This window comes from Panthera tigris, chromosome A1, assembly GCF_018350195.1.
Source record: "Panthera tigris isolate Pti1 chromosome A1, P.tigris_Pti1_mat1.1, whole genome shotgun sequence".
NCBI classification, from domain to species: Eukaryota; Metazoa; Chordata; class Mammalia; order Carnivora; family Felidae; genus Panthera; species Panthera tigris.
The window spans coordinates 212,651,515-212,679,435 of record NC_056660.1 but is presented as its reverse complement, the minus strand read 5'-3'; the positions used below and the strand labels follow the sequence as shown (position 1 = coordinate 212,679,435).

Genomic DNA, 27,921 nt, shown 5'->3' with positions numbered 1-27,921 from the left:
GATTTCTTTCTCTGTTAGGGATTTCTGGAACATTCTCTAGCTCCCTGTCCTTCTGATGCTGCCTTTGTTTGTTACCCTTCTGCTTTTGCTCATGGGAGAGCCTTAGGTGTAAAAGTGAGAGAAGAAAGCAGAGTTCCAATTCTACCATGGGAGGTTTGACCCAAATCTCCTCTTCCCCAGAACCTTGGATGGTTAGATGTCTCTAATGGCCTGTGTATTTGTCTAGTACAGGCTGCATGGCTACTTCTGTGAGTAAATGTAACAGCAATTCCCCTTAAAGCAAAATTATATAATATATATTATCCACCCTTGGTTGAGAGAACAGGAGGCGGGCAGAATAACTGGTTTCACCATCGATTTTTGGCCATCTCACAAACTAACACTGCAGCGAATATAGGCAAACTTTACCTCTAAGACTAGTTGGTTATGGATCAAGAAAATTGTAACCTCCTTTTTTCCCTCACTCCTTAAATTTTTTTTTAAAGAACAGAACCCCTCCTTTTAGCTTAAACTCAGAGCAAGTCCACTGTCCTGGAACTAGGGAGGTGAATCCCAGAAGGGCACCCATGTAATCAACCTTCAGGCTCCTGGTTGGCATGTGAAAACTGGAACCGGTCCAGGGTTCCCTTCTCGGGCTTAGAGACTAGGAACTGATCTTCCCGTCAGTTCTTTTTGCCCTGCCAGTGACACATCATGTATTTACCAGTGACTTTGTGTCTTGCTTCTCTGGGTCTCCTCTGTAAAAAGCAGATCACATACTTTTTTTCAAGGATGTGGTCTTAGACTAGACTAGATGACTAGAACCCACTTGAAACATATGAAGATGTATAGCATTTTTTCTTAGGGGAAATTGTAACCATCTAATTAAAGAAAGAAGCAGACTTTAAGTCTGGATCCTAAGTCATCAGCTTTTTAATATAGGGAAATTAAAAAGCAATTTTTTAAACTTAAGAACTTCCCCTGGTGATTGGGACTAGCTTTAGACAGCACGAGGAAACATAGAAGGAAATCCATATTGGATAAAACTCTAAAATAAATGATGAGAGTGAAAACAGACCAACATTAACTCTAAACCCTGACCCGAGCATGCCTGACAATGAGCAGAGGAATTGCTCCTTTCTCGTTCCTGACAAGAACAGCTACTAAAAGACTGTCAGTATTTTCATAATAACACATTCCCATTTTAATGGCTTTGTGCAAATTTTCATATCTATTCCGAAGGCCATAGGGTTTTCAGGACCTGGTTGGTGGTACATGAATGACCCCTTTTGCTCCAGCTGCAGATAAGGTGAATTTTGTACGTAGTGGAAGTCGTGATACATGTGTATTGGTTTGGGGGAGCCTATTTTTCAAAGTTCTATTTCCTGATAAAATCTTATCATCTTTGTAGCTGCCGACATTCCGGCTGGGTAAGTGTTCTCAGGAGCTGGTTCATAATCTCTATTTTTGCAAGTAGTGGTCCAGAATGGAAGATGCAAGTGTTGTCAGAGTAGGAAACTTATAGATTAGGGATCATCATGACAACGGGCTCCTTTTTTTTCTTTTTTTACAAATGGTCTCTTACTGGGACACCTGGGTGGCTCAGTCAGTTAAGCGGGTTAAGCATCTGACTCTTGATTTTGGCTCAGGTCATGATCTCGTGGTTCGTGAGATCAAGCCCCACGTCGGACTCCGTGCTCTTGGCATGCAGCCTGCTTGGGACTCTCTTCTCCCTTTCTCTCTCTCTCTGCCCCTCCCGTTTCTCTCTCTCTCAAAATAAATAAACATTAAAACACACACACACACAAATGGTCTTTTACTTACCAGTGGGCTTCTTTATAATATTATTTAAAGTCTCAGTTTTTATTCCCATTTAAATGCAGTAAGAAACCTGGCCTTTTAATAAGTGCAAAGTAAAATAGGTCACTGGGTGCTGTTTCTTCACTGATCATCCGGGCTTCACATTTTTAGTGTATTTTTGTTGTCTCGTGCCTGAAATCTTCAGGGTATTTCAGGTTGTGGCATCTGCATACTGATGCTCTTACAACTCCATCACCAAGGTGTGGGTCCTTTGTGGATGGAAGTCTGGTCTGCAGATACCTGCAGGAGGAAACCCCAGATGACTTCTGCCACAAGCTAACGCTCCCCCATACTCGTGGAAAATTAAAGCCGCCTTTAGCAGCGTGGTTCCAGGACACTGGCAGGGCAGGGGTTGGCTCATTCTCTTACACACAGTTTCGCTGGATGCACTCATAAATGAAAAATGATCTGAGTGCTGTGGGTGGGGCCCTCGAGCGCAGGAGGTGAAGCTGGAGGAGGAGAGAGAAAATCTGCTCCTAAGCTCAGTAGAGCGTGGGGAGCAGGCAGGAAGTCAGAGCACGCCCTGGCATGGCTCACATTTTTGTTGATAGCTAATAACCCGGGACTTTAAAGGACTGAATGGAGAAGGGAAATGAAGCACGACAAACTCTGGAGCCTGTCCTGTTCAAGTGGGTGTGAAGCACAGTAGAGAAGGCTCACCTGATCAGCTCAGAAGCAGGTAGGAGGGGACCCGAGCTGGGGAGAGAACCCTGTCTTCTCTCTGAACACAACTTCTATGTTTGCATTTTTTTTAAGCATATGAGAAACGAGTAGATAATATTGACATCAGAAACAGACCTAGCGTGAATTGTGCTGATAGCTGCCCAAGCAAGAGTTTTTATCTCAGTGACTACTTTGATGACCAAATGACTTATATTCTGGAGGTTGCTTTGAAAACAATCCTACCAAACCATGCAGCATTGAATTAAAACTGATTTTAAACTTGGCAGATGATAAATGAACTTCAGGCACTGTTTTAGAACAAATAGTTTGAAGATAGCCAACCAGAAACTGATTTTCAGGCTTGACCGTTGTTGTATTTTTATATTTCAGTGCCAACAAGGTGCTTGCTAATTTTTGCTGGCTTTTGCAAGAAAGGAAGTAGATGTACAACAGCTGTGAAATATCTCGAAATTGACCGGGATCCAGAGTGAAGCCTGAATGCACTAATGTTTTCTCCATTAAGGCAGGCTTGCTTTGCTCAGCTTCTAAGTCAGGGAATTGGAAAGTAAAGTGTGCATCTAAATATTTGTCATGGTGGGCGCAGGGGGGAGATGAGGGTCAGAGGATTGGAAACTGTCACAGTAATGTCTTCATGCTCAGAAGTAGAAAATAAATGTGGAGGGCCATGGGTTGCGGCCACACGCAAGGATAATTTAAAGACAGATCTGTGGTTCCCGTGGTTACAGCTAAGTCTCAGAGCATCCTTTCCATTGTTGGGGCTTGTGAGATGAGAAGAGGAACAGAATAAAGAGCAGCTCAAACCTGGGTTTTGGAGCCATTGCCAGGCCTTGCTTCTGATAGGTGCCTGGATAATTGGACATGCATTTCCCCCCAGCGAAGTGGTCAGAGTAGTGGAATTGAGCTGACTTGGGGGCAATCAGAAATGGTGTGGGTGGTCAGAGTGACAGAAGCATCAGAATTAGATAGAGAACTTAAGATTTCAGTGGAATAGTCCTGCCTGAGTACTGGCACCCTTGGAGTGGAGCTTTGGAGAATGCCATATTAGCCACAGGGGTGTGTCTGAGGAGGTTGATGTGAGAGCTGCTTCGCTTACTGGCTGGCTGAGTCCATCCATCGGGCTGGGGAAGCCAAATCTTCTGGCTTTGCATTTTAGGCCTGGAGGGCTGTGCTTAGTCAAGGCAAGCCCATACCTTATCGCTGCTCTCTTGTTCTCTCTGACTTCTCTGCCTTCCAAAGCGATACCCAGTGTGTAGAGGGGAGGGGGGACAGTCTCTCCTGTTCCCACTACCCCCAAGTCTCCTTTCTGGCTGACTCTCCATCAGTTGGGTGGGGCGCCTTTGTCTCCCATCCTTTACATGCCTGTTCCAGGTGCTTTTGCCTGTGATTTAGGCTGAACTGGGGGACAGACTCCTTTTTCGGATCCATTCTGGAAGCAGTCAGAGGTCAGCCCACTGTGGCCTGTGCACCAAACCCAGCCTGTCTCAGCTTGTATTCAGAGGGCTTGGGAGCTAGATGTGTATTGTACATTTTAAAGGGCTGAAGAAACAAGAATACAGGACAGAGACAGATAAGGTCTGCAAAGCCTATGATAGTTTCTCTATGACGCTTTAGAGAAAATAGTTGCTGACCTCTGATTTTTAATATCACTCGTGACCAGAATGCTCAGTGGGTTGTTGACACAGCTCAAGTTCTCAACAGTTTGAATGAGCTGTTGTTTTGGAAACTGATTTTAGTTTCTCAGTCTGTTAAAAGGCAATATTGCCTCCAGAAGGGTGGATTCAGGAGCAGGGAAATTGGAAGATTTTCTTCAGGGTCCAATCAATGGGAAAGAAACATCAGATGAACTGTGCGTTGTGGTTGGGTTTTCCTCCTTCCCCCTTGTTGGTGAACCTTCTGGTGAAGGCATCTGGGAGACCCACCACATGGTGACGGTGCCCCCTGCTGAAAGAGTCTGATGGGGAACGAAACTCCGCTAACTTACACAAAAATGATTCACTTCCTTGTTTCTCTTTTGTGGACTGAATGCTGGCCAGAATTCTACAATCTGTGTTGTTTGTTATCGGACTTGGGAAAAAAAGATGTTTTCTGTAATAAAAAAGAGAGTGAAATGAATATCATGTTTTCTCATATCCAGAACAGTGTTCCTTTATTGCTATCTAAGAAAGCTTACTATAGGTCCACCGGCCTTTCCCTGAACATGGAGTTCTCCTCAACCCAGCACAGTATTTCATTGTTAATGTCCTTTCTAATAAGGGAAGAAGAAAATCTGGTGACCTTGCTCATGTTTAACTTGTATCAAAACTGCAGGCCTGGATATGGAGCAATGAGTAAGTAAGTAGCTTATTGTCTACTGCAGAAACACAGAAGAGTTTCTTACAAGAAGATTGTAGTTTAAGAAGAAAAATAAAATGGCCAGTATTAATTTTTTTCTCTCCAAGACATTTCACTGTCTATGTCCTGTATTTGGAAATTGGATGCTGTCAGTGGAGAAGAATGGGGGTGGGGCCCAGTTTGACAGATGGAAACAAGTGAGGAAGTATGAAAATATGTATAGTATGGTGTCCCATGGGAGTTCGGGGCTGGAAAACAAGATGGCGGCAATGTACTTGACAAGTCGGCCTGTCAGAACTGGCAAGGGTGGGTCCTTTAATCTACCATGTGATCCAGGCAGCACCTTTGTCTGTATTTAGAAAAGAGTTTGGCTCTGAATTTAGAGATTAAGCAACCTGCTATTCCTGTATGCACTGGAATTTCAGACATAGTCAGAAACCTGATTTGCGTAAGTGCTGAAACTCAACCAGAAGCAGAGCACGCTGAGGCCTGGACTCCCCAAGCAAGGAGCAGTTAGGAATCACAGCACGTGAGGCGATTTATGAAGCTTGCCCAAGAGGGTGTGGTGCTGGGTGGCCAGATTTAATGGGGCACAGGCTCTGGGGTGAAGGGTCAGCTTTGGGTTCCCAGAAGGCCATGGTTAGAGGGTGAGTAACCTCTTCCTCTGCATGGGTTGGCTGTGTGTATCTAAGAGCTCTCGAACTACCTGGTGTCTCAAAGTAGCATGAAGGACCTTTTCAGTTCTGAGCCACGCGACCAAGTTGGCTCATAAAGAGACAGAGGCAGCCAAGCAGTCAAAATATGATCATGAGCTAAACTGGAGGATAAGCCACAAGCAGCCCTTCATCAGCCAACTCATTTATAGACTATTGGGAGGGCAAGTGTGTCAGCTCATAGCTGGAGTATCTGCCCCCCTCCCTTTGGCTATCTGAACAGGACTCGAATCTGACTTCTGTTCATCAACTTTTCCCTGATGGTGAATGGGATAAAAGACCAACTTAAATGTTTGCCTATGTGTACAAAAGTACATAAAATCTAGAAGAGAGAAATGGCCAAGCAAATAGAAGTTATGATTCTGAGTTAGCAAGGGAAGCTTGTGATCATGTCCATGAAAGGGAATTAATAATTTCACCTCTTAGTGGCTGGCAGGGGTCCCTTTTGTATAGCTTTGTGTCCCTCTTAAGAACTTCAGGAGGCAGTGCACCCTCTCAACTTCAAACATTGCCTGCCGTGGGGGTCAGGGGGTATAGCACAACATCCCTGTCACCTTGGATGTCCTGACTGGAGCTCTGCTGTTTCCTCAGTGGCCAGGGAAGAAGGTGGTAGCATCCTTCTTCACTCACATGATACCTGCTCTGCTTAGCAAAGGAGGGGGCGGAGTGTGTCCTACGAAGACATCTTCTGATGTCCTATTCTGCTGATTGGCCCTTTGCGTTATGTGACCATGGTTTGTTAAATCTAGGTGTGCGTGGGCATATGCACCCACACTACACTGTATTCCACAGATGGCCTCAGTCGGGCACAGGGTGAGCTCACACAGTCTCGCCTTAGATACAAGGTCCCTGGGCAGTAAGTAGGTCAAGACAGCAATTGACCTGGGACTCTAGATCTGCCTGCCTTTTTATGGTCTCTTCCTGAAGAAGCAATATAACTATATTTTACATACACCAGAGAAACTTGGCACTTAGGAGGACCGAGAGTGATGCCTTTGGTAAAAGAGAAGCATTACTTTGTGTTTTTGGTAACTTTGAGGTCTGGAGGCTATCAGGTGTCTTAAAGCAAGACACTTGGGACTGTCTTCTTTGCCTTTCTAATTTCCACTCTAGTTTTCTTCCCAAATTAAAAGATGGAAACCAAGGTGGAAATTGGCAGAGTAGGGTGAGTCTGAGTATCAACCAGAGTGGTCCTTGAGAATCAGTTCAGTTCAAAAGCCTCTATTTCAGTGTGACGACTCAGACTGTGGGGGCAAAAAAACATTTGCACATTTCTTCCTTGAAGAGTAGATAGCTTTCTATTTCTACATTATATCTTCCCAAGCCTTGCCCTTTCAACAAAAGCTTAAACATTCTTACAGTCTCTCCTCCCTCCCCCTCCAAAAAAAAAAGGGGGGGGGGCAGCAGTGATCAATTTCACTTCCCACCCAAATAAGAACACACTTGGAAGTGCCCACGCCAGGGAGAAGTGGGAGAGAATTCAAAGGCACCATAGGTGACCTTCATTTTGAATGGCATGACTCTCTGGATTCATCATGGTACTCTTGATGGATAACAACCCTATACTCATACCTCTTGCTCTTGTTTCTGCCTCTTTAACAAAAGTGTTCTTTTCTCCTGCAGGCTGGTTCCATCAGCCAGAGGAGGGTCTGCCCTCCAAGGAACCATGCCTTGGCCTTAGCCAAATTCCACCTTAGCCTTCAACTTGCAACAATTTGACTAAAGTTCCCAGACCGCTGCCTGTGGGGTAGAGGGTTGACTGTTGGCAGTAAGCTGCTGGCTTTAGAAAACATCGCAGGTATTTTATTGTAGCAGATGCAAGACAGTTTTGGCAGGACAGCAGTAAAGACCCAGAGGGGGAAAACAGAAAATTGCCTCTGATCACTGCAGGGGAGAAGGTGGCAGAAATAAAGGCTGCAGTTTGGGTTTGGGAAGGTAAGTCCTTTGCACAATCCTTTTGACAGGCTAGAACTTGCCTGACTTCAGTTTCTCCCTCAAGTCAGTCAAAGAATGTTGAAGGAGAACTGAACGCTTCAGCTGAGAAGGTACCTAGGGGCATCTTGGTGGGTGAGGATTTTATGGAGGTCTCAGTGGCCCCATGAAACTTTGTGTGGTGGAAATTCTGCTGTTGGCATAATGCTGAGGCATTAGACATTCTTATGTCTATAACTAATTAGACATTCTTAATGCGTTTCTTATGGTAACAAAAATTCAACACTTCATCTTTAAGTGAGTAGAGTCAGTTATTTCAAACTTTCACTAGGAGAAGCTTGAGTCATCTCTACAGTGTTCTGGTGGCTTAATTAATTACATTTGTTGCTGTTGGGATTTCAGGGTGGGGAGAGAATCTGCCCTCAGCTTTAGTCTTTTTATTCTTTATGCACTCCAGCAGCAACCTCTGGGTTACTCTAAAACCAAAGCAGTCTCAAAGCTAAGATCTCAAACCTTGCAAAGAATCACCTTTCTAGGCTCGATGACAGTGAATAATACGGTGCTAAATTTTAAAAACATTTTTTCTCTGATGCAATTTACTGTGATAGACTCTTATCCACAGATTGACCCTTAAATCTGTGAGGTTTCTTCTGCTCCCAGCCTATTTTCTTTCTTATAACCATCTCCTAGATTAACTGCCCCTGAACCAGGATAGGTGGAGAACTAGATAAAGGAAATTGCAGGGTGTTTGAAAAGCAAGGTTTAGCACTCTTTTCCAGATGAGCACACCTAGGTAAAGAAAAGCTAAGTGTGAGTGACTAGTGTGTGTGCGTGTGTCCAGGAGAAGGGCTGCAAACGGAAACGAATTCATGCCGTTCCCGTGCACCTGGAGACATGGCTATTTTTGAGCAGAAATCTTTATGTAAGACTGGGTCTCAGGTTTGTAGGTCTTTCTTCCTTTTGTAAACATGTGGCTCGAACATGCTCACATGATTTGTGTTTGTTAGAGAAATGCTTCATTGTGTAGTAGCGACTTTTCTGTGAGAGTTCAAACCAAGTGTCAGATGAATTCCCCCAAGGCTGATGTGTTCAGTTCCATTTTGCTTTCATGGCACTTCGGTTAGTATGAGGGGGAAATGGCCTGCAGAGCGGTGTAGACGCCTTGGATGTACAGTTTTGAAATTCAGAGACAAATCGATTTTGGCTTTTTCTGAAAATGGATCTTATTTTGAGAACCACAGTTGACATGGCTGTGGGAAGTGTTGCTTATTCTTGGCAAGAAAAGTACCCTGAAAAGGTGCTTACGATCCAAGAGAGAGAGAGCCTGCCCCAGGCTCTCTGGCAGAGCAGGGAGAATGTTTCAGAACTCAGTGTCAGTAATTTATATTAAATCCACATTTGTAGGGAAGTACCTATGCAGATGGAGACAGCAGCTTCCTACAAAATGGGATTGTTTTAGTTACTCTGTGCAATGGTATTCAGAATGTAGCCTGGCATGTCTGTTTCAGAAATATTTGGGACCCCAACCTAGAGGATTTGATCAGACGTACTTCTTAAACATCTAAGTGCTCATCTCTGTGGTAGGAACTTGCATCAAAGCCAGTGGACAGAAGCCAAAAAGGCAAATGCAGTCTCTATTGGAGAAGGAAGTGATTTGGCCAGCTTTGCTCAAACTAAGATCAGACAGTCAGACAGATATGGGGCACAACTTTTACCTCCTTTTGCATAAGATCCCTGAGCATCTCTTATTCTTAACCTCGACTCTATTAATAAAGGGGGACTATGAACCTGGCAGGGAGGAAAATAAAATGTTTGTTGTCACTAAACTGTAGTTGAATTTAGTGTTTCCTTCAATAATTGATTTAGGGTCGAAGTACTATAGTATTAGCAGTCCCCATGCCTGGCACCAGTAAAAATGGTGCATGTTATTTGTAGTAGATACCTTCCAATATTATGCACATTACAACTTTGAAAATATACCAGTTAATAAACTTGTTGCCAGATATTCTTATTTAATATGTTAATAAAATGTGTTATGGTATACATTTAAAAACATTTAGGGTATTCTGTTTCACATAATTGGTTTTCTTTGTAATCCTAGATATCTTATGCATTGAAAAATAGTGAGATTTTACCTGACAGCCAGAGAGGTCCATGGTATAAAAAAGAAAAAAAGAGAAAAGAAAAGAAAAAGACTGCCTATGTTAAAGACTACCATTTGATTTTTTTTTCAAATTTTTATTTAATTTCTAGTTAACATATAGTGTAATATTGTTTTCAGAATTAGAATTTAGTAATTCATCACTTACATATAACACCCAGTGCTCAACACAAGCACCCTCCTTAATACTCATCACCCATTTACCCATCCCCCACCCACCTCCCTCCATCAACCCTCTCTTCTCTATCGTCAAGAGTCTCATAGTCTGTTTCCCTCTCTCCTTTTTCCTCCCTTCCCATATTTTCATCTGTTTTGTTTCTTAAATTCCATATATGAGTGAAATCATATGGTATTTGTCTTTCTCTGATTGACTTATTTTGCTTAGTATAATACACTCTAGCTCCATCCATGTCATTGCAAATGGCAAGATTTCATTCCTTTTGATGGCTGAATAATATTCCAATGTCTGTGTATCAGTATACACCTTTTTTATCCATTCATGAGTTGATGGACATTTGGGCTTTGGGCTGTTTCCATAGTTTGGCTATTGTTGATAATGCTGCTATAAACATTGGGGTACATGTACCCCTTCAAAGCTGTCTTTTTGTATCCTTTGGATAAATACCGAGTCGTACAATTGCTAGATCTTGGGTAGTTCTATTTTTAACTTCTTGAGGGACCTCCATACTGTTTTCCAGAGTGGCTGCACCAGTTTGCATTCCCACCAACAATGCAAAAGAGATCCTCTTTCTCTGCATCCTCGCCAGCATCTGTTGTTGCCTGAGTTGTTAATGTTAGCCATTCTGACAGGTGTGAGGTGGTATCTCATTGTGGTTTTGATTTGTATTTCCCTGATGATGAGTGATGTTGAGTATCCTTTCATGTGTCTGTTAACCGTCTGGATATGTTTTTTGAAAAAATGTCTACTCACACCATTTAATATTTAGATCTTTATTTACCAGGAGAAAAATACTAACTCAGGACAGTAGGGTGTGTTCCAACCTGTGAGTCACCTGGGGATAAAATGCAGATTCTTGTGCAGTGAGTCCAGGTGGAGCCTGACATTTCTGCGTTTCTAACAAATTCACAGTAGCCAGGCTCTAGCCCACAGCAATTCACAAAGGCCTGTGTTTTCCAAACTCCTTCTAATAATTTTAATCAATCTCCATTATAGATAATAGTTTAATTATTGTAATACTTGGTTATGGGAAGAGATGCCCCAGGACAGGGAAGGTGGGAGAATCTCAAAAGAAGACTTCACCTGCTTCCAAGGGTCCTGTGTTAGGTCTTCTGGAGCCTCAGAGTAGTTGCCAGGCTGGCGAGTGAATGCGGTGGAGGCTCAGGCCTGGGAAAGGCCATCAAGATAAAGGGCTCAGTAGCAGATGGGTGTCCCCCAATGGCTCTGTCGTGGGAATGCCTTGTCTGGGAAGCTGCTGCAGCTGCTGCTCCATGAGGGGTCACTTCCTGAGCTCTGGGGCTGGTGTGTGCCAGGCGAGCTGGGAAGAACATTGCCGCTGCCTGGGGAGGGCAGGGCGACCATCCGATCCCCATGTGTGCGTGGTGACCGTATGCTCTGCCCTGAGGAGCTCTGTGTCCTCTTTCCCCGAGGGTGATTTATTGATTAATGTGTAATTAAATGATGCAAGTGGTGTGTCTTTGTAAGATTTTCAGGGATGTTTGCGAATTAGGGAAAGGTACTTTGGCAGAGTATGGCGGGGGGAAAAAGTCACTGTGCCTCCACAGCCCAAGCAAGTTTCTTCAATAATCTCAGATCCCCCAGTCCTGACCTGCTACCTCCTAAAGGTGCTACAGACCTTGGCCCAAACCACTTATGTCATGTGGCCTGCTGGTGGCCTCATAGAGTGGCCACAGAGATCTGGGAATCCAATTTTGTCCATCTACCAGAGGTTATCAACTGCCTGGAGACTGACTTATGCTAATCAAACTCCCAGGAGATTGGCATCCCAAACCCAGTCTATTAACTCCTAGTGAAGAAAGGATCCTTCCGGTCACCAGTTACTGCCATCTTCTTTGTCATCTGTTTCTGCCATTTTAGCCCTATCTTCCCAGGAAAGAGGTAATTGAGCCAAGGACATAATATGGAATAAGTCTTAAGGAATATTCCACGGACCTACATTCTGTGTTCTCTCTCATGTCTAAGGCTGAATAATCACAAGATAGTCTCTTAGTCTTTGGGCTCGCCTTGACTAGATTCCCTTATGTCCCCTTCTCCCTGACCTGGTCCCCTGCAGTGACCCACCTCAGCTTCCACACTTCCAGGCCCTGCCTACCTGAGACCACCTCTGCTCCCCTGGGATAGGGGTCATCTCTGAGGAAGGATGTGTGTGTGGTTGTGGCAGGTGGGACGGCACAGTGCAAGGCCATTACAAGGTGACTCTTACTATCTCTACTCTCTGTTTTTCTTTTAATTCTTTCTTACTGTTTCTACTTCCGGGGCCAATTCCCTGTACCCTCAAGAGTGGCAATCCCAGCCTTGAGGAGACACAGATGACACCTCATGACCAGGAGACTGCTCCATGAAAAACGTGTTGCTTTATTACCCATCTATGGAAGAAGACTCCCTATTTACCATCAGTGCCCTCGTTCCTAAAAGCCAGCCGTTGACTCTGGCTGTGTCACAAGAGGCATTTGATAAGATACAGATTGCCATGCCCCAACCTCCATTCTCAGTGAGGGTCTGGAGTTGTATTTGTAAAAGGAGTAAAGGAATTCCTCACACGTTGGTCACCTGTTTCAGAATGTTTTTGCATCACTGCTGTCCTGTCACCAGTGGGTAATGGGGATTGGGGATCTCTTTTATTTCTTCTGTGTGCTGCTTGTCTTTGCTTAAATCTTGTATGTAATGAACATGTGTCATCTTACAAAGCTGTCTCTTTTTTTCTTCTTCGGATAAAAGTCTCCCCAGATTATTCTTCTGATCAGCTGTGTTTGAAACCACTGCTGTAGACCTGTTGTCCCAGACCCAGAGCCCTCACTTTATGGATGAGAACATGGAGGCTTTGTGCGTAAACTGGCTGACTAATATGGGGGGAGGGGTACCATGAAGGTTAAGTATGTAGACCATGCCCAATGCAGACTCCGTGCTCCTTGACCAGAGCCACTTATTTTAAGTCTCAGGGGCCTTAGTTCTGGGGTGTCTTCATAGAGCAACAAAAATCTAATGCCCACATGTGTGAAGTGCAGACCACATTTCACCCAAATAATAGTGCCGAAGCTCTGGCACGAAAATGTCCGTGACATCAGCCATCCTGCTGCTTCCACAGCTGACAGATTGAGGCCCCCAGAATGCCCAGGGGGCCCCACCTCTTCACTAGATCACTTCAACCTCCAATGCCTCAACTTCTCCATCTATAAGATGAGCATAATTCTGTTTGCACTTTCTCCTATACAAACTTATTGGGCAAATCAAATAAAACAGTGTATGGAAGGACTTTGGGAGAAAAAGCACAAAGCATTATATAATCTTAAGGTGGTCTCTTCATCACCAATATTATTGTATTACCCTCAAAGACTTTACCTTTCTGCTGAGTGGCTCCAAATAGAATCACTATGGGTAGAAGAAATACTTTATTCTATCATAACACAATGAAAGGCTTACTTTGGGCAGCAGGGGTAGGGTAGAGATGGGGGGAGTCGGGATTCCCATAGAAATATATCACTTCTAAATTTCCTGACTAAAGTAGCTCTAATGGCCCATTAGAAAATCATTTCACACCCTCTGCCCTTCAGTGGCCACTTTTCAGTGCCAGGAATTGTTTGGGTGAACAAGTTGGTACATGTAAGTCACAGGATGTTTTTCTGTCTGCTCAAAGGCAGGGATTGTCTTTCCTGCCTCTCCTGCTGCTCTGGGTAGTGAAAATGCTTCAGGATTTGTCATTTTGAGAATGGCAGGGTTTTTGACCTTGTGTTCCAGACTAGATTAAGAACCAGACAGATTTTAGTATCTGTAAAAATGTCTGCAGTGGTTCCAACAGAGAGAGATCTCTAGAATGGATTAAGCTTTACTTTTCTTCCCAAGAAATAACACTGCTTGAGAATGAGGGAACTCAGTGTGTGGTAAGTTAACCTTAGGGATATTAAGCACCAACTATGTCTCTCTAGAGTTGCCGAAGGGAAACTTATGGACTTGGAGAGATAAAGTATAAAGACAATGAAAATTGAAATAAAATTATTTGAAAGAAATTAATTCTAATGAAAGGAGTATGTGAACTAATGACATGACATGGATGGCATGTGCTTACTAGAGGACGCTTCCACTTCTGAAATTTAACTTTATGAAAAATCCTAGGTTGGAATGGAAAGGAAAGAGTTCATGAAAGAAGGCATTCTCTCTCTCTCTTTTTTTTTTTAAGTTTATTTATTTTGACAGGGAGAGAGAGAGAAAATGGGGGAGGGGTAGACACAGAGGGAGGGAGGGAGGGAGGGAGAGAGAGAAAGAGAGAGAGAGAGGGGGGGGGGGGAGAGAATGAGAATATCCCAGGCAGGCTCTGCACTGGCAGCACAGAGCCCGATGCAGGGCTCAAACCCACGAACCACGACTTGAGCCGAAATCAAGAGTCAGATGCTCAACCAACTGAGCCACCCAGGTGCCCTGAGAGAAGCCATTCTTAAATTGACCTTGATGCGTAAGTAGGATCTGTACAGGCAGAGAGAATGAAAGTGCCTTCCCAGGAGTGAAAGAGTAAAGTTTGACGGAGGGGGGGCACAGGGTTTTGTGGGTTTGGGGGAGAAGTTATGTGCTAATAAGAAGACTGGGAGGTGAGATTCACCCTGTAGACACTTGTAGATTGATCAGATTTGGCCTGAGACAGAGGAGATTGAAAATACTTTAGACAACCAGACAAATTATTTAATGGTTCATATCACTCTCATTTGCTTAGAAACCCAAATGCCAGACTTCTGAGAATCTGCATTCGAATTACCTGCAAAACTTTAGGGGGGGAAATGTGATGGCTTCTGCTCTACCACCCCCCAGCCCTGATTTAGTATTTCAGAACCTTGGAAACAATTAGGGGAAGTGGTAAAGGTAGAGATCCTAATTACTTTTAAGCTCTCCAGTGCAACCAATATTAGGGGCCATGTAGCTTTTAAAGAATTTCATCCTCATATATGATATAAGGATAATGTAAAATACCTCTTAAGTACCCCCTTCCCCAATTTATGTGATCCTATCAGAGTTTTGAAGTTACAAGTAATAGAAACCAATTCTGGCTCATTTAGGTAGAAAAGAAATTTAGTGACAGAATGTTGGGTAGCTTACAGAAGCCAACAGAAGTGTTGAGGTCTGGGCTCAAGAGAATGGGCAAGAACCAAGTGGCCAAGAACACACCCAAGGTCATGGCACAGGAACAGTCTGCTTAGGACACCACCACTGCCACCACCATGGTTACTGGACTCCCGTGACTAGCCTTTATCTGTCCCTGTGTCCTATCAACGTCCTCATGATCCAGAGTGCCAAGCAAGAGCCTCCTGGGGGCCAAATGTAAGTCATGTGCCTGTGGACTGGTTCATGGGTATGGGGACAGATAATTAATGTCCCGTCCCCGCCACCCCTCATGTAATGGAAGCGTCTCCAAATCCAAAAGCTGATCAAATGTCAGGCAGATAGCTCCCTGACCAATGCAGGAAAAACGAACTAGAGAGTTTGTCTCCTCCTTCGTCATCTTTCCATGTGTCCACATTCTTTCCTTTCCCTTCCTTTCCTCTCCTCCTTCACTGCCTTTCCCAGATGTCCCATTCTTTCTTGGGCGTGGCATACCTGGTAAACCACCAAGCTCAGTGTGATTGGCTTACTGCTGGTCCTCTCTCTTTATGGAAGTCCTCCCACCCAGCCCACCACCAAATCCAAAACCCTACCTGCAGCTTCCCTGCCTCTGAAGGCAGCCACTCCATCATGGGATTATAAAGCCAAATATCTTTCATCCTTTATCTTTTTCTCATGGGTCCTAATCCTATAACCTGTGTCACCTTGAGTGGTTTATCCCTTTTTTCATATAGCCATTCAGATAGTTGTATATAAAACCATTCTATCCCTCCTACACCCCGGCCCCTGCCTCTGCATTATCCTCTGCAGGATAAGTATCCTTAGTCCCTTCAGCTGCTCATCATAAGACAGGATTGCCATTTTTAAATGTTAATGCCTAAACTGAATCAAACTCTCTATGTGCAGTCTTATCTAGAAAAGGATTATCACCTTTTGATGCAGACAGTATACTTCTCTTAATGCCAATATTGAAAATGCAAATATTGAAATGCCTTTAGTTGGTCTGTTATAAGACTAAGTTGACTGTCGATGAAAACCCATAGATTTGGATTGAAGCTATGTGGTACTTGTTTAAAGTATCCTGTGGGATCAGATTCTAACCCAGGAGCCTGAGACCACCATCCTGGCACCAGCATTTAATACAGTTAACCTGATTCACTTGAGAGAACTTCCACATTGCTCTGTGGAAGGACTGAGAAGGTGAGTTTCAGATGCTGCAAACGAAGAGCACAAATCAGCAAGACCCAGTATCGTACATCGTCCATTAGGTGGATCCTTCCCCTACAGAAGTAAATAAGTTGCTAATAGCTATTGATGGACGGAAGATGGTATCAGAAGACAGTTTGGCTTGCAAGAGTATTCTTCTTTATTATTATTAAGTTTATTGAGATAGAATTTGCTTACACTCTTTAGCATGATGAATTTTACCCAATTCCTAAAGGATTAGATGGAATGTACTTAAAGTACAAAATTGAGACATTATGCTAAAACATAAGAAAGAAACTGGAGGAAGACCTTTCCAGTTGTACCATTCTGTAAATTATGACCAACATGAGTCATGTAAATTACCACCTCAGTCAGGAGGAGAACCATTCCATCACCCTGAAAAGTGTCCCCCTGTGGTCAAACCCTCCCCTCCCCCCATAGCTTCTGGCAACCGCTGATATGTTCGCTGTCCCTGTTGTTTTGCCTTTTCCAGGATGTTATATAAATGGAATCCTACATTAAGTCTTAATTAAGCTACTTAAGTAGCCATTTAAGTCTTTCACTTAGGATAATAATGCATTTGAAGTTCATCCATGCTGTTAAATGTATCAGTAGCTCTTCCTTTTCATTGCTGAGTAGCATTCCCTTGTACAGATGTGTCAATCTATGATGCATCTATTCACTCCTTGAATGTGTTAAGTCAGAAAAAGATCTGTGTAACATCTCATGAAAGAGAGGTTTTGTGCCCCTTCTCTCTCAGTCAAATGCAGCCTATCGGACAGAGAAATCGTTGCTCTTGCATGTGATCTCTGCCCTTCAGTCATGCTGGATTATTATCTTTATAATATCTCCTGAAGCATAGAAAAAAAAAAAAAGAAAAGTAGACTAGACAGAGTATGTTTTCTTTTTCTTTGCCCGCAAGCATCAGCACAAGATTTTTGTCTATTTTAAATACAGATCTTATTTCTAGCTCTTATTACTCTTTGAAACAAGTTTAAACCCTTCTTATTTGTTTGTTTTTGTTTGTTTTTCTTTTTAAGGAAAAATATGCTCCACCTTCTCTAAAGGAAATCCATCAGTGTTTTAATATTATGACTTTTTAATTGAATTTTAATTATTATATAAATAGGGATGCCAGAATTAAAATATATCTTTTAAAGTAGTGTTTTTAGTTTAAAATTGGACTTGTTCCACTAAATGTCTATGGTAATAATTTTGAGATATCTCTGCCAGGAGATATAGTATATCATAAAAACTGCACTCTAAAATTCAGGTTAGAATGGAGAAGGGAGAGGGTGATTTGAAATAATTATGTGATGGGAATGTCTGAATTTGTAACCTCTATATACCTTTGATTTATAATTTGGTAAAAATAACTTTTAAAGAAACCCTTCTTGGATTTCATAACCTCAGTTGAAAACTTGTGGGATGCTGATTACAGCATGGAGATTTATTCTAAAGATTCTAAGCTAAGGCTGAGTATGGTGAATTTGTTTGCTTTTTAATGGGGGCAATCTTAACTTTTTGCATCCTTAACTAAACAATTGTTCACATTATGTATCTATAATCACAGTTCTTGTACCTACAGCTCTACAGACAGTCCTTTAAGGATATTAGATCCTGCTGTCTTCCTTTCCTATCTGTAACTAAATGCAATTTCCATCAAAATTTGAAAAGAATTATTTTGGAACTTGAACAGATGAACTGGAACTCATCTGGAAGAGGGAAAAGCAAGTGATAGCTAAGAAATTTTTGGAAAAATAAGAACAATGAGGAAGGATGTGGGCTGCCTCACCAGAAAGCAAACTATACTTTAAAACTATAGTAATTCAAATAGTGTGGCACAGGAATTACCAAACAGACCAGGTGAACAAAGGAAGGAATCCCAAATAGGCCCATAAATATCAGGAAATTTGGTGTATGAAAAGGAGAGACTTTAAAAATGGAAGAAAAATTATGGTCTGCCTAGCGGATTTTATTGCAATAATTAGCTGAAACTTTTTATGGGAGACTGTGAGGTTAAGTCCTGCCTTAAAATAGATGACTAAATTCCAGATGGGATAAAAAGCTAAACATAAAAATGAAATCTGTGAAGGTATTAGAAGAAAAACAGAATATTATCTAGGGTGGGGAAGCCTCTTAAGTAAGACCATAAATGCAGGAAGTTACAAAGGAGAAGATACACGAAACTTATGGATGAGATAAAAGTCAAAGGTTATAGGAATGGTTTTGAGGATGATATGAAGGAGTGACTTTCACATCTCACTAACATCCCCACCATATGAGTTTTTGCAAGAATTTATTCACAAATCACAGAAGTTTCTCAATGTGCTTACTACAGTGTGTAGACCATGGCACATGCATATAAATTATAGAGCTATTACTATTTCTAAACCCCTTTCCTCACTTACAGTGATTCATGTTTCAAAAATGTGGCTCCATGTTTAAATACATTTTTGTAAAATTCTCATATGTTTTGAAAATCATTGCCTTGTTGTTGATACTCTGAATGCTGTTTTCTACCACTCTCATTACTTCTCAGTGCTGAGGATAAAGGATTCAGTTCTATTATTATATGCATGACTGTTGGCTTGCAGTATGCTTGGGAATACACTACATCCTAGGGGAGGACATGGGAGAGACAGGGACAAGCGGATGTAAAAGAGGGACGCCTGAGTGTCTCAGTCAGTTAAGCATCTGACTGTTGATTTCAACTCAGGTCCTGATCTCACAGGTTGGGGGATCAAGTTCCACATTGGGTTCTGTGCTGACAGCATGGAGTCTGCTTAGGATTCTCTCCTTCCCTCTCTCTCTGCCCCTCCCCTGCTCATGCTCTCAAAATAAATTAATAAACTTACAAAATAATTAAGAAAAAAAAAAAGGTTGCAAAAGAGCCATGAACCTGCTATAGGGTGCACACGGTCTTGTTGATCAACATGACAAGCACATAAAAACAACCAAGGAGCAATTTGAGGAAGTTTAATCATCAAATGCCAAGTTGAATGTAATCAGCCCAAGGCTGGGCACTGGAGGTGTCTAAGTGTTCTGTGGAACTTCCAAAGGGGACCACCTCTTGAGGAGTTGGGAAGAGATGAATCGAGGAGCCCAGCAGTGGTAGATAGACATTTCTGAAAATTTTCCTTGTCCTCTTGCTTTTTTGAAACAGGCGTTTTTCTAGCTGAGCCTATACTCTGAGTTTGGGGTGGTTCAATGTGACACTCTAGAATGCTAGGTTAGGAAGTTGAGTTGCTTGCAGGGGCTGCAGTAGAATCAACTTTCTCTGAGCAAGTGGGACTGGTATCCACTTCCCCAGCATTTTCAACTTTGTCACGTGGGTTCTGATTCTTCCCCTTCTCCAATGGCGATTTTTATATGTGGTTAGTTGACTTGTCTACATATGTAGCCCGGTGGGCTTGGATGTAGTCATTGTGAACATTTTTCAGGTATTGCTAAATATCATTTAATTCTCTTAGCAATCCATTTCAGATGAGGAAACTGAGGAAAAAATAAATAATTCACTTTAAAGTCCTACAACTGGCAAGTGACAAAGTCTGGATTCCAACCTAGGACTGCCAGGCTCCAAAACCTGCATTCTATCCAATGGGCTGCTAGGTCTAACTCAGCCCGTGCCCCAGTGAGCATCACATCCTCCCCGTGGTACAGGGAGAATTCTGGAAGATCTTCCCGGCTAGAGTCCAGCCGGTTCCAAACACAGCAACTTTACCATCTCTTTCCCTCTGTACGGAAGGAGGAAGGTGCTCCGGACCAGGAGTCCAGATGGGCTCCGTGAAGCTCCATCATCATTATTCCTAAATTTTAGCACTTATGGACTGGTGACAGCCACATATTCTTTACCCACCTCACAAGTTTGTAGTGGTCGGATAGTCACGATGATAGTACTACTACTGACTTTCATAAGACGTAGAGTTACACCAAAGTAAGGCGGTAGTGATAATAGTGTGTAATGTGTAACCCCAGGGGCTCTGATTAGTCTTTTATCCCTCCACTGATACACTTTGCCTGACACTATTCTCTTGACCTTTCCTCCCACTCTCTCCTACCTGAAAGCTGTGAGTAGCAAATCCAAACTTTACTGTATAAGGAATGGAAAACAGACCTGTTAGATGAAGGCACCCATTAGAAATGCGGGCCTGTCCTCTGGGCTGATGGCTCGGAGCCTGGAGCCTGTTTCCGATTCTGTGTCTCCCTCTCTCTCTGCCCCTCCCCCGTTCATGCTCTGTCTCTCTCTGTCCCAAAAATAAATAAAAAACGTTGAAAAAAAAAAAAAAATTTAAAAGAAATGCGGGCCTGTCTTAAAGAAGCTATGGCTGGGGACTCCTCCCCTTCGCAAGAACTTCTAGGTGAGGTCTGAGCAATGCAAATGACTGAAGTCTTTAATTCTGTTATGTAACATGTGCTGTCCATGCTTGGCTGACAAGATGGCAGCCCGTTGCTACTGCTACAGGAAAAGGAAGGAACTACTGCCGGGTTAAAACACGTGTTCTGATGACCTGTCAGATGGCGTAGGGGAAAGGACAAAGAGGAAACCGAGACTCTCCCAAAGTTTAGGGCCCTTTAGAAACCTGTGTGAAACATGGATAGTACACATTGACATCTTTATTGGGTTTGTTTGCTTTTTAAATACCCTCTGACGCATGTTTAGTGAGGAGAGAAGCTGATAGGACATATAATGCCTGTTGGCCCTGAGCCAGGGGGAAATCACCACTCAGTGGTTTGAGCTCTCTGAAACTCACCGTACCACAAGACCACACCCTCGGGCAGGAGGTCACGCATTACAAACCTGTGACGGGGAAGTTACCAAGAATTGGCAAAGGTGTTCCAGAGGTCCTGTTGTTAAAGGTGATCATGGAGTCAACTTCAGTTGTCTTGCTAAAAATCAAAAAATAAAATAATTGCTTAAACATTTTCCCCTCTGAAATTATTTAAGAATCTCAGAGCAGGTACTGAATGGGAAAATAGTTGGTGTTTCTGTGACTCAGTTAGCCACATGACTTCATCTCGTGGATGATCAGCTCTAGCCATCCTAGTGCTTTTGTCCGTTGTATAGTCCTAAATCATTTCCCTTGCTTGGCAATATCTTTGTTGCTATGCCTTTAAAAAGTCGTGAAAGACAGGGCACCTGGATGGTTCAGTCAGTTGAGGATCCAACTTTGGCTCAGGTCACGATCTCGTGGTTTGTAAGTTCGAGCCCCACATTGGGCTCCATCGCTGGCACCTTGGAGCCTGCAGCCTGCTTCTGATTCTGTGTCTCCCTCTCTCTCTGCCCCTCCCCAACTCACGCTTTGTCTCTCTCTCTCAAAAATAAACATGAAAAAATTTTTAAAAAAATTAATGAGGAACATACAGTGATGGTTCTCCTAAAGATGATCTTCACCAGATCTTAGGTGCCATTAGTCTGATCAAAATGTATATATAACATCTGTCTCTTGTTCTAGTCAATGTTGCTGCTGTTTATTGGAGTAAAGACTATTTACCCCGCAATGTATTGTGTGAGAAGAAATGATTATAAGTTGCAGCTGGAAATCTCTGTCATTCCTTTTCATCTAAATACAAAACATAATGATTTTTAAAATAAACCAGGACATTTTATACAATCCAAATGCAAAAATTCTAAATATTCAAGAATTAAAACAGCAGGGTAATGTTTTTCCTGTTATTGATGCCATAAGTATCACATAGGTAATTTTTCCCTGTATTTTTAAAACACATATTTTAAATATTTTTCAGTGATATATAGTATTTAAATTTGAGTCAATAGATCATCTTTGTTCTTACGGATTAATCTGAAGTAAATGAAACAGCATGCATTACTTGGGAAACAGGGAAATACATCTTGATATTTTGAAAGATTGTACTAAAAGGGGCTTTAAGTCACTTCAATAGCATATCTAATATATGTATTTAAAATCTTGTGGTTATATAACCATGAAAAACATGATGAAGCTATCTTAAGCAGGTCTTAGAGGCTTTACAAGACTGCATCTTACTGTGAAAGAAGTTCAAGAGTCATAGTCATGGAAAAGCTGAAAGGCTTGGGGTGAGGCTGTATTCATTTTCTCTGATGTAAGAAAGTACCACAAACGCAATGGCTTCCAGCAGCAGAAACGTCTTTTCTCATGGTTCTGGAGGTTAGCAGTCCAAAATCAAGTTGTCAACAGAGATGTTTCCTCCCAGAGACTCTGAGGAAAGAAATGTCTCGGTCTGTCAGCCTTCATCTCTGCAGGAAATCCCGGGCATTTCTTGGCCTATAGATGTATCACACCAGTCTCCACCTCCAGCTACATACCACCACCTTCTCTGGGTCTCTGTGTGTTCTTTTCTGTCTCTTATAAGGACACTTTCTTTGGATTCAGAGTCCACCCCGATACAGTGTAATCCTTAAGTAATTACATGTGCAATGCAGAGGCCCTCTTTCCGTGTAACATCACATTCTGAGGCTCTAGGTAGGCGTGTATGGGGGAGGAGGGGTGCGGGGGGAGCCATTCAACCCAGAAGCTATCCACTAGGACATCTCCAGTGTGAGCGGAATTAGAATTCACGGTCAAATTCCAACCCAGAGCCTTGAACGTGATCTTAATTTCTGCCTGGACCTTCTCTCCTCATTCCAGACCCCATGCTTTAGCCTCCTCTCAGCCTAGCTAACTTCTGCTGGACCTCAGACCCCTGGTTCTTCCTGAAGGAAACATTTCATGTTCATATCCATCCCCAAAGCAGGCCAGGCCCTCTTTTAGAAGTTTCTGAAGTAACCTGTGCTTCTGTTGGAACATTCTTCATATAATTAATATTATTTTAAAATTTATAGAATATAAATTCATATTATATGTTTTTATTTTACATATCAATATTTTTAAATATTTACCTAGTAGCTAATAAATTTTATTAAGATCTATTAATTTTTATCTTACTGTTTTGTTATATAAAATTTTATTTCTGTGATAATATAGTATAATTTATAATATAAATGTTATGTTAAAAATATAACCTGATGGGGCGCCTGGGTGGCTCAGTCGGTTGAGCGTCCGACTTCAGCTCAGGTCACGATCTCACGGTTCGTGAGTTCGAGCCCCGCGTCAGGCTCTGGGCTGATGGCTCGGAGCCTGGAGCCTGCTTCCGATTCTGTGTCTCCCTCTCTCTCTGCCCCTCCCCCATTCATGCTCTGTCTCTCTCTGTCTCAAAAATAAACATTAAAAAAAAAAATTAAAAAAAAATATAACCTGTTACATTATGTCAATTATGTCAATGATATATAATGTCAATATAACAATATATATTAATATATATAATATATAACAATGATATATAATGTCAATATAATGTTAATAATATTATTGACATAATATAATTCATAATATACTATAATAATTATAGAGTTAATTAGAAAACTGACACATTAATTTGTAACATTAATTATAGGTTCACTGTGAAATCTATGAGGGCAGAAGTCAACTACCTTATTCTATTCTTTGTCAGCACTGAGCCAGCATGCCTGCTCTGCATATTTTGAGCCTTATTCTCTGCATATCATCTCCTTAATTTTCAGAGAAAATCTTCCTTGGCATGACTGAGTCTCTTGTGTCTGCTAGTAAATGCCTCATGGGAAGCCCCTTTTGGGGGCTGGGGGAGTAGTTGTGTGTTTTTTTTGTCTTCACCTCCACATTCATTCATGGAAGCTGGGGAGTGATTTATGGTTGGATTCGGTGTTATCAGAGAGGTGTCTTTGTCTTGTCTTGAAATCCAAGGCAGGGCGTTTTAAATACAACTTCATTAATTGGCCCTGTTGAGATTTAAGAAAAGAATGAAATCTGAAAACCCACTTTTCTTACTTGTTCTTTCTCTAAGTTTCTTTTTGTCTTGTTTTCCTTGTATTCCTCACCTCTGCCCTAGAGAGAAAGAATTGGGACATCTAAACTTTAAAAACCAGACTTTTAAAAAATGTTTATATTTATTTTGGGAGAGAGTGCATGTACACGGTGGGGGTGGGGAAGCAGGGCAGGAAGTGCAGAGAGAAAGGGAGAGAGAGAGAATCCCTAAGCAGCCTCCGTGCTGACGGGCTCCATCCCATGACCACAAGATCAGGACCTGAGCCAATACCAAGAGTCAGACACTTCACCCACTGAGCCACCAGGAGCTCCCGGACATTTTCCTTAGACCGGAACTGTAGACTCTGATGTGGAACTTAAGCCACTTGAAAGAGTCTGTGAGAGGCCCCTTTGGACTTTGCCTCATATTTACATTTATGTCTTGAAGATATTTCTAGTGAAATTGGGCCTTATAAGCTTTGTGCCTGATAATGTAAAGATTTCTCCTTTTCAGTTCTTGAAGAAACAGCAGTATTGAAATTTGCCACCCATCTGCTTTGTCCAACAAAGCTTTTCACTCTCTTAAGTCATCTAAGAGATCATGTCCTTTTGCCCGAAGCCAAAGTACCAGGAAGGGCCCTTCTGAGAACAGGTGATGCCGATATGTCCATCCTTTGAGAAGTTGAACAGGGAAAGTAAACACCTCTCATCTTGATGTTCTCAGTACACCATAAAAGCAAATTTTAAAAGACTGCAGTTAAGTCTCTTTAGAAGGAAATCTCTGAAGAGAACTCAGGATGCAAGGTGTTAACAGCAAAAAAAAAAACCCCTCCTAGTTATTGAGAGTTGCTGTATTTTCTGAAATACGGTGTCCTGGGTCTTTCCCAGAGCCCACGTGGAGCATATGGGTGCCCTGACCCCTGATCACTGCTGTCCTCATAAAGGTCCAATCTCTGTGAAAAGTGGGTGTGGTTTGGTCCCCAGTTTGGGAAGCCAGAACAAGCTAAGATACCCCTTTATCTGTGAGAAATACTTGAGTCTAAATGGACCAGTGCCACAGTGGAAAACTCTCATATTTTCTTCCCCCAGAGATTCAAGAAGGTCCTCTGGTCAATGCTTTTGTTTCCCTCACTTCCAGACTCTTTCAGATCACACTTCCTGGTGTGCAATTCAAGAAATAACTTTTTGGGGTATTTGTTTTTCCAGGCGGCCCATGGCTCTGATTTTGTTTTTGGATGTTTTCTGTTTGCTCGAGGTTGGAGGGTTCCAAGTTTAGCATGTGCTGTCTGCCAGCTATTTCCTGTTGAGAACACTTGCTAACAAAGTGAGCTGCTAATATTCTAAAACATGCTTGTGACTCAAATACCCACACCTGTGTGCACCTCTCACAAAAGTAGAGATGCTGGCTGTTCATGCTGGGAGTGTTTTCCCCTAGAGTTGAAATCATGTATCTACAGAGACCCTCTCTAGACATTTAAAAAATATCATAATGTTTGTCTAATGGCATTGTAATATGTTGAAACGTTTAATATTAAAACAACTGGGCTTTTGAAATCCCTGCCTCAGAAAAGTAAAAGATGCCCTTTTAAAGGAGGCAACTGAACCAAAAGGGAGAGTTGTTGTCCAGTTATCTGTGACAAATGGCAGAAAGGTAGGTCAGAGAGAGAGGATGCTGAGAGAGGGGCAGCGTTTCTGCTCGTGCACACATGCATCTGATTTAATCGTGGCAGTTGCCCGTGTCAGCGGCCCACATATTTTGCAGAGTTTCAGGCGTCAGCCCATCTCACAGCGTGGTTGGTTGGGATAAGCAACCTCCCAGGCTCCACCCTGAGTCCTGGGTCAGTTCCAGGACCTCTGGGACCATCCTCGGGGTTCAGGTCAGGCCAGAGAGCTTGCAATTTCTCCGGGAGTTGGAGGCTGACCCCAGCCAGATGGACATGGAAGCAAAACAAGAGGCCACCCTTGGTCTGTGTTTTGAAAGACATGTGCCTTTCTCTCTCTGGCAGAGAATATCGCCTGCAATTGGCCACAGTCCATGCTGATTGCCTATATGAGCCTGATCCCCCACAGCACACACACACCCCTTCTTCTCCGTGGAACCACATAGTCCACGAGACCCCCAGAACGCCTGTCTGTGAGGGTCACCTGGGTGGCTCAGTTGGTTAAGTGTCTGACTCTTGATTTCGGCTCATGTCGTGATCTCACGGTTCGTGAGATCGAGCCCCAAGGCAGGCTCTGCGCTGACAGCACGGAGCCTGCATGGGATTCTCTCTCTCCTTTTTTCTCTGCCCCTCCCCACTTCGTGTGCTCTCTCTCTCTCAAATACACTTTTAAAAAAAATGCCTCTCTGTGAGGGCTCTGTGTCTAACACATGTTTGCTCTGCCTTTTCAGATCTTTGGTTTTAGAATAATTTCTGACTCTGCCTATCCTTGTGAATTTGGTTTTTCCAGAACCCATTCCCCTTGCCCCCACCTGGACTTGACTGTGGTTCTCTCTGCTTCATTCAGACCACAGAATCTGACCACTCCCTTCTGTGAGTTTGCTTTTCATCCAGGACAATGTCAGCAGACCAGTCTAACAGGCTGACCTATGATCACCTAGCAAATTTCTGAAAGGGAAAGGGGCTAGCACTGGTATTTATTATGTACCACATGGGAAACCAGCCCACGTAGTCCATTATTCTATTCAATCCTCCCAATGACCATAGGTCTACAACACTCAGGGGTCAGTCTCTGAGGTTTAATATCCTGCCCAAGGGCCCAAAGTGGCAGTGCTGACACCTGAACCAAGCATAATCTTGCTCCAAATACTTGATACTAAGATGAAGTTTGGTGAAGTTGTTTAGGTATTGAGTAAAGAGAGTCTAATCCAAAGGAGCACCTTTGCAAAAGGAGCCTCTTGCCCTTTGGTTTTTTCCTGCCATCAGCAAACAGGTTTAAATGCCGATCATCCAACTTGACTTCTCAAGAATGCTCTGCTGGCTGCTTCTGTACCCAGATTAGCTGAGTCCTACGCATCCCTCACAACCTTTTTTGGCTACTGTTATTTCCTATCACCTCCTTTTTGGGACATACTTTGTTATTTTCTTTATATTGCCCTCACTCACGTTCTCCAGGAAGCAGATGCTGAGTTAGAGCTAAGAGTGCAAAATGTCCTGGGAAAGAAAACGGGAGGAAGTGGTGCTGGGCAGGGGAGCCACACACCGTGCTGCCCACCTGACAAAGTCGGTCAGCCCAACAGGGGGCTCTGAGAACAAGTGTGCCTGGGGGAACTCTGCACTGGGTAGCAATGGCCAGGCCCCATCTCCCAGTTGTCAGGAAGCAAGAAGATCCTGTCTCCTCAAGGTCCTTCTAGCCAGACTAAGCATCATATTGACATGAGGCAGATTAACAGGAGAAAATCAAATTTAATAGCATACATACAAGGAATCCACACAGACATAGAAATATCAAAGACAGGCAAAAAGAGGTCTATGTGTCATTCTGAACTAAGAGGAAGGAGATAGGGGTCTTGGACTTCAAAAAGAGGGAATGCAATTCACAGGAAGATGAAAAAGAATGAATGTTTGGTAAACAGATGTTTGCTGGGCCACTCAAACAATGAGTTTGAACAAACTGGCCTTGCTAGGTTCCTCCCTGACCATCATATCTAGTTCACAGTACAATGCAGTTATCTATGCTGATAGCTCTCTTCCTGGAGCAGTTCCTCTATCTAAATTCTTAACAGGCCTTTGTAAAACATTGGAGTTGCCAAAACTGCTGAGTTTGATTGTTTTTTAACTCAAAATAATCTTCACACCAAAGTGGCCCATCTTGGGACAACCTGCCCTTGGCCGCTATACCATCTTGCTTGCCATTGGCCAGAAATTGCCCCAGGAGAGCATGACCTTGACTTGAAAGCTGAGGGGGACCCTGATGAAGCTCACAGCCGGAGGTCCTGACCTAACTAAC

General features: G+C 42.8%; 1 protein-coding gene across 2 annotated transcripts in view; it reads left to right on the top strand.

The window, feature by feature from the left end:
- Positions 1 to 2,343: 2,343 nt before the first annotated feature.
- The window catches only part of LOC122230421 (PDZ domain-containing protein 2-like), a 122,985-nt gene continuing 97,407 nt past the window's right edge, over positions 2,344 to 27,921 (top strand). For both annotated transcript variants that reach the window (XM_042997037.1, XM_015544396.2), the window contains exon 1: positions 2,344 to 2,518. The gene's annotated coding sequence lies outside the window, so the exon portion shown is untranslated. The remainder of the gene's footprint in view (positions 2,519 to 27,921) is intronic.